General features: G+C 43.6%; 1 non-coding gene across 1 annotated transcript; it reads right to left on the minus strand.

Moving 5' to 3' along the window:
• Positions 1–5,193: 5,193 nt before the first annotated feature.
• LOC145413570 (5S ribosomal RNA) lies at positions 5,194–5,312 on the minus strand. The gene has a single exon (XR_013899754.1). It is a non-coding gene; the product is annotated as a 5S ribosomal RNA (ribosomal RNA).
• Between the last annotated feature and the right edge of the window lie 2,303 nt (positions 5,313–7,615).

Below are 7,615 nucleotides of genomic sequence, written 5' to 3' on the forward strand. Positions count from 1 at the left end.
CCAGGGAAGCGTTGTCTGTGGCATTTTGGAGCCGCGGACTGGGAGGCCCTCAGGCAGTACTTCTTTGATTTTCCCTGGAATGATTATTGCTTCCATGGCCGTGAGCCATCTGAGTATGCCTTGCGCATTACGGAGGTTATTCTCTCGGGCATGGAAGCATACATTCCTTTCTCATATCCTTTGACTAACGCAAGAAAGCCTTGGTTTAATCACGCTTGTTCTAATGCTGTCCGCAACAAGGAGAAGGCCTACAAAAGGTACCGGAGCCAACCCACCCCTGAATCACATAATCTTTACGTTTCTGCCCGGAATCGTGCTAAGTCTGTTCTTTGCTCTACTAAAAATAATTTCATCCATACTAAATGCTCTCAACTCTCCAACTCAAATTCTTCCCGCTCCTTCTGGCACCTTGCTAAAAATCTTTCTAACAACTTTACCTAATCATCCTTCCCTCCTCTTTTCTACTCTGATGGTTCTGTAGCTATTTCTTCTACTGATAAAGCAGTTCTCTTCGCACAGACTTTCTCCTCCAATTCCACCTTAGATGATTCCGGTGCTGTTCCTCCATCACTTCCCCCCTCTGACTTCCTCATGGCTGACATTAAAATTTCTTCAGTTGATGTATTTTCTACCATCAATGGCCTCAGTACTAACAAGGCATATGGGCCTGATGGGGTCCCTCCTGTTGTTCTCAAGAACTGTGCTTCTGTGCTTACACCCTGCTTGGGCAAACTATTTCGCCTTTGTCTGTCAACTTGTACCTTTCCTTCTTGCTGGAAGTTTGCTCTCATTCAGCCAGTCTCAAAGAAGGGTGACCACTCCCAACCCTCCAACTATCGTCCAATTGCTTTAACGTCCTGTATTTTAAAAGTTTTCGAGTCAATTCTTAATAGAAAAATTTTAAGGCATCTTTCCTATCACAACCTTCTTTCCGATCGTCAGTATGGGTTCCGTCAGGGACGCTCCACTGGCGATCTTCTCACCTACCTTTCAGACTCCTGGTCATCCTCCTTTCGGGACTTTGGCGAAAGCTTTGCCATTGCACTTGACATCTCAAAGGCTTTCGATCGAGTCTGGCATAAATCTTTATTTTCCAAACTGCCCTCCTACGGCTTCTATCCTTCTATCTGTACCTTCATCGCTAGCTTCCTTTCTGGTCGTTCTATAGCCGCTGTTGTAGACGGCCATCGTTCTTCTACTAGATCTATCAACAGTGGTGTTCCTCAGGGCTCTGTCCTATCACCAACTCTCTTCCTTTTATTCATCAATGATCTAAGCTGTACATCTAACCCTATCCACTCATACGCTGATGACTCCACCCTTCACCTTTCCATTCGGTTCCCGCAACACCCATCTCAACAGTTACTTCAAGAAACAAGGGATGAGGCTATGGCACACCTAATGTCTGACTTGGTTCATATCTCTGACTGGGGTAAGAATAATATGGTTGTCTTTAATGCATCTAAGACTCAGTTCTTACACCTATCAACCCGACAAAATCTTCCACAGGTATACCCACTAATGTTTAATAATACTCAGCTTAATCCTGCATCATCCTTGAACATGCTTACTCGGGACTTCTCTTGGAAAGATCATATTACATCTCTTGTAAAATCTGCTTCCAAGAGATTGGGTGTGTTAAGCCGACTCCACTCTTTCTTTACCCCTGCACAATTGTTGACTCTATACAGGGGTTTTATCCGCCCCTACCTGGAGTACAACTCTCATGTGTGGGGAGGCTCCCCACATACAGCTCTTCTCAATAGGGTGGAGTCAAAGGCTTTTCGTCTCATTAACTCTCCTCCTCTTACTGACTCCCTTCAACCTCTCTCTCTTCGCCGCACTGTTGCATCTTTATCTCTTTTCTATCGCTACTTTAATGGTCACTGCTCCTCTGAACTGTCTGCTTGCATTCCTACACCTCTACGACGGGCGCGTAGCACCCGTCTGGCAGCAAACTCTCATCCCTTTTCTGTCCAACTCTCTAATGCAAGAGTTAACCGTTACTCCCAGTCTTTCATTTATGCAACAGGTCAGCTCTGGAACTGTCTCCCTCTGTCTGTATTTCCTGCTGCCTATGATCTCCAGTCTTTCAAACGTAGTGTGTCCAGGCATCTCAAAATGATCGGATCTTGAATTTGGCTCTCTATTGTATTTTGTTTTTCTCTTGGAGGGAACTGTTACTGCGGGCTCATGGCCTTTGGTTCCTTCTTCCTCGCATAAAAAAAAAAAAAAAAAAAAAAACTACATCATCTTTCACATATCTAGAAAACACTGAGTGTCTAACAACAACCTGTTATCAGAACAGCATTGGCATGTGTACATGTATCATGATTCGGTCCAACCCAACTGCTCTCCCTCTCTCTCTCATTTTTTCTTTATGATGCCTAGTGGTCTAGTGGTTAAGGTACTCCAGTTGGATGTGGCTTATCAGTGCTTACAGCTATGGGCTAGTTGGAGTTTCTTACTCACAAAATCCCACTCTGGGAAGAGCAACTGGTCGCTCTTGTGCTTAATGATAAGAATAAGTTGCCTAGCCCCAAGCCCTTACACTCCTGAAGAGTAAAAAAAAATGAGTTGGATGATGGATTGATGGATGCCACCCTCACTACACCATACACAACTTGAGAATTCCCAACCAAACACTCTCTGTATGCACTCCACTAGTTTTCCAAAGCCATTTGCTTCCAATTCATTAATCCTAAGTGGTTAGTGGTTTAATATGAAGTCTTAGGCGTGGATGTGGATGTGTGGTCAAATATTTGCAGGGACAATGAACGTGAGAAAGGCTGTACACATTTCATGGCATTAATGGACCAGGAAAAAACTGTATGGCAGGGTAAACAAGGTGACAGTGGACAACTGTACAAGCTATTGTGTTGCATGAATGGAAAGCTGTTGAATGATCTAATTTTCGTCTTCTACGATGGTGACAAAGCATGAGTAGAAGTAGGTGGCTGTCTGGGTAGATACAGTATTTCAGTATCAGTGCTGGAGTGAGTGTTGTCACCATGACTATTTATTGTGTGTGTGAAAGATGTTATGAGTGAGGCTAAAACTTGAGTCATGGAGTGTGAGATGGGACTGATAGTGAACAGTGAATGGTACTAACTTAAACAAGATGTGTACAGATGATGCTGTGTTGCTTGCCAAGAGTGAAAAGGAACTTCGAAAATTAGTTCAGAGATCTGTAGATTTCTGTGGGCATAGTGTTTTTAAAGTACAGTATTTATGACTTGTTATGGTCACTTACTGCAACAAGAAAATGTCACCAAACAGTTCCAACAGAATTATCAGAACTAATATTTGTAAACTGATTTTTAAATTGCAAGAAGCAACAGAACCAAAATGAAAATCTCTAAATGTTTTTAAAATAGACATTTCTGTACAACAGTCTTGAATGTGTATGAAAAAGCTGTACTTTGGAGCTTGATTCCTCAAAACCTGCTTTGCAAGATATTTTCATTATAAGTGTATCTCTGGTCTATTGCGACAAATTTTAAAAAAACTTAAGGTTCCTCTGAAGCCTTAGACATCAGGGAGTAATTGAGATCAACATACAATTAATTATTAATGAGGTTATTTCTGAGAATTTATATATTTTTTTTCATATATCATCTGAACTAATGATGAGGCATACAGACAGCAAGTTTACATACCAGAATGACTTTTGACAGCAGTAGAGCAGGTGGCATCCTTGGTTGTTGGCTGGTTGAATGACATTATCCTTTATGCTGAGAATGTATTAAATGTCACTTCCTCTACTGTTAGATGACCTACGCCTCTGAAAACATAATTTGACAATGTCAATACATGATCATATAATTATGTACAGTATTTAGGTTTAACAGGTGCATGCAAGAAAAAAGAACATTTAAATTCCAAATATGGTTTACACTAGCTATACTGTATATGAAATTATGCTAACCACTAAGGGTATTATTTCAGAATAACATCCATCTAATGGACACTAGAATTAATATATTATTTCAGAATAACATCCATCTTCTGGACACTGGAATTAATATATTATTTCAGAACAATATCCATCTAATGGACACTAGAATTAATATATTATTTCAGAATAACATGCATCTTCTGGACACTGGAATTAATATATTATTTCAAAATAACATCCATCTAATGGACACTGGAATTAATATATCATTTCAGAACAACATCCATCTAATGGACACTGGAATTAATATATTATTTCAGAATAACATCCATCTCATAGACACTGGAATTAATATACTATTTCAGAATAACATCCACCTAATGGACATTGGAATTAAGATATAACGTTCTCCCTACGTGTCAAGTGGGGTTGGTGGAGGATTAGTGCCCTTCCCTGTAAAACAATTAACTCTAAGCCTTGACCACCCCGTTTGGGATACATGGCATCTGGCAATGAATGAATGAAATTTCAGAATACTGTAATATCCACCTAATGGACACTGGAATTACGATATTATTTCAGAATAACATTCACCTAATGGCCACTGGAACTAAGATATTATTTCAGAATAGCATACATCTAATGGACAATGAAGCCTTAAACTTTTCAACATCAGAATGTTTTCATTTTTTATTCTGGAAGCTACTGGTAATGTTTACCACTACTCCTTAACCCCTTAACCGCGGGGCGTCACTTTTGTGATTCTGTGTTATTTTGAATTATCCCGGGCTCTCAAGTGGTGGCTTGTATCATCTATCAGTACTGCCAATGTCCAACACTAGTCAGCACTCCAAATCTCATCTGTACTCCCATCCATTGTTGACATTTTAGCGATTTTACCCCCTTCGTGACTCCCCTCCCTACCTGCCCTCCATTACCCTGTCCTCTCACCTCCCATGCCGAGCTGTGCTACGCAAATTTCCCCCGGATTTTTCCACAGATTTCATCCATTGAAATAAGCCCTATGCCCTATACTTATACAAAATAATATACAGTATACCCAAAAAAAATCAGGTATGTGATAGTGTTATACACCAGGAATTGGCTAATTATCACCTGACAACACCTCACGTGCATTCATTCGCTACATTACCATGGTAATTTCCCCTTTGAATTTTTTCATTCATTCATTGCCAGACGCCATGTATCCCAGACGGGGTGGCCAAGGGCTTAGAGGTAATTGTTTTACAGGGAGGGGCACTAATCCTCCACCAACCCCACTTGACACGTAGGGATGCCAACAGCATCTGGTGTTCCCAGGCGGTCACCCATCCAAGTACTAACCAGACCCAACGTTGCTTAACTTCGCTGATGGGACAGGAAGCAGTGTACTCAACGTGGTATGGCCGTTGGCCATGTAAATGATGTCTGTAATAAAAATATATATCAGAAAGGAAGGGAGAAGCCTAAGTGACATTTACATTCACCTGGAACTACCTATTTCTTTATGTATTGCCGATATTTTCTACCTATAAAAAATTAGCATGTATGTTAGCAGCAGTCAGCCTCAGTGACATTGTCAACCCTTCCCTTCCCAGATAAGCTGCAGCATTTAGTTCCTTGTCTTCCACTGTAGTGAAATCATGTCGCACTCGCGCCCCGCCATTCCTGCCGCTTCTGCGCCCATTGCAAAGGGCCCCGTGACCTCTACCCCTAAGAAAAGTAGTGAGGGAAGCAGGAAAGGCCTTAGTGACTCTGCAGTGGCACGTGAACTTGCAGAATTGTCCATGGTGATGATGGACAGTGATTTTGATGATTCGGGTGAATCGTGTGATGAGCCGGGTGAGGTTATCGTGCCAGAAACTGCTACAACGAGTGCTTCAGTGTCAGAAGTAGTCTCTAGCTCCAAGGGAAAGGAGCCGTTAGTGCAGCAAGGCAAGGAATTTGGGAAGGGAGTGAAAAGGCGGCGTGTTAGCCCCAGAACAATGCCCTCGCGTGACCCAGCCCGCCATGAGTCCCGAGTGCATTCACCTCCCCGTTCCCCAAGCCCCACTTCACTCATTTCTTCCTCATCGTTGGCTGAGTTATCTCCGGAGTCTTCGTCGTCGGAGTCACCACCAGCATTAACAGTGAAGGCAGGCCGTAGAGGAAGAGTAAATCAAGGACTGTGAAAAGTAGTGTTGTTAGTAGGGTAAGGGCTGCTAGTGCTGTACGGCAACCCAGGGTCAGTGCGAGTGACCTTGAACGAGATAAATCTGCCTCACAGCCAACCTCCACCACCACCACCACCACCACCCGCCCTATACCGCGATGACAGGGAATCCTGGACGCCTTCGCGTGGACGGAAGGGTCAGATTTTGTGCCTGAAAATTTAGTATTTGATGAGAGCTCCTCAGGAGTTCAGCCTGCCTTCATTATTGACGAAAATGCTGAGTGTGTGGACTACCTTTTGGCCTTCCTAAATGATGAAGTCATGCAGCACATATGTGATGAGACCAACAGGTATGAATCACAACGTGCTGCAAGTGGTACAGGTGCAGCCAAGATGCAACAGTGGTCCATGCTGGGAGTGCAGGAGCTGTATGTGTTCTCTGCCCTCATGCTTCTCATGCCACACTCCAAGAAGCATGAGTTGGAAGAATACTGGTCCATGGACCCCTTACTACCCTCACCCACCTTCAATAAGTACATGGCCAGAGATCGCTTCCGGAACATCATGGGAAACCTGCACTTTGCCGACAACGATGTACCTTCCCAAACCGACCCACTCTGGAAGATCCGGGAGATTCTGAGCAGAATGAAGGATAAGTTTATGTCATTCTTCCACCCCTTTCAGAAGGTTGTCATTGACGAATCCTTGGTTTTGTTCAGAGGACGTCTTCGGTTTGTTCAGTACATTCTAAGCAAACGCCATCGCTTTGGAATTAAGTTCTTTGTACTGTGCGACTGTAAGACGGGGTACATCCTTGACTTTGTCATTTATTCTGCCAGCACTGTCGATCTGGATAAAACACACCCCCTTGGCTTCTCAGCTGTGTAGTGAAAATGCTCCTAGAAAAGTATTTTGGTGGGAATCATGTGCTGTATACAGACAACTACTATACAGCACCGAAACTTGCCAAATACCTTTCTGAGCACGGCATTGGCTCCTGCGGCACTGTCAAAAGTAATCATGCCCACTTCCCCAAATTCACAGAGGCAGGAACCTCGCAGCGAGGAGACGTGCACCTACGCAAGTCTGAGAAGATGCTGGCAATACGGTGGCATGACAAGAGGGTCGTGCACATGCTCACCACCGTACATAAGGGGGAGATGACAGACAGTGGGAAGGTCGACCGTAGGACAGGTGAACCTGTGATGAAACCTGATGCTGTGTTGGACTACAATATCAACATGCGGCTGGTGGACAAGTCCGACATGATGATTGGTGAGATCGACTGCCTCAGGAAGAATACTAGGTGGTACAGGAAAGTTTTTCTGCATCTCATAGATATGACGATGCTGAACGCCTTCATCCTGTACAAGATGAAGGTCAAGCCACCCAAGTCCTTCTCCCTGAGGTTGTTCGCTAGGACTTGTGTCCAGCAGCTGCTGGAAAGATATGGTAGGGTGACAGCAGCAACTCCAAGGCGCCATCCAGCAACACTTCCCGACTGACTTGAGCAGAGGGCGTATATGGATCGGCACAGACTTGAGCTTATGCCTGCCACAGGGAAA

Source organism: Coenobita brevimanus, chromosome 96 (genome assembly GCF_032717465.1).
Source record: "Coenobita brevimanus isolate Jiangsu-jjx chromosome 96, ASM3271746v2, whole genome shotgun sequence".
Taxonomy (NCBI): domain Eukaryota; kingdom Metazoa; phylum Arthropoda; class Malacostraca; order Decapoda; family Coenobitidae; genus Coenobita; species Coenobita brevimanus.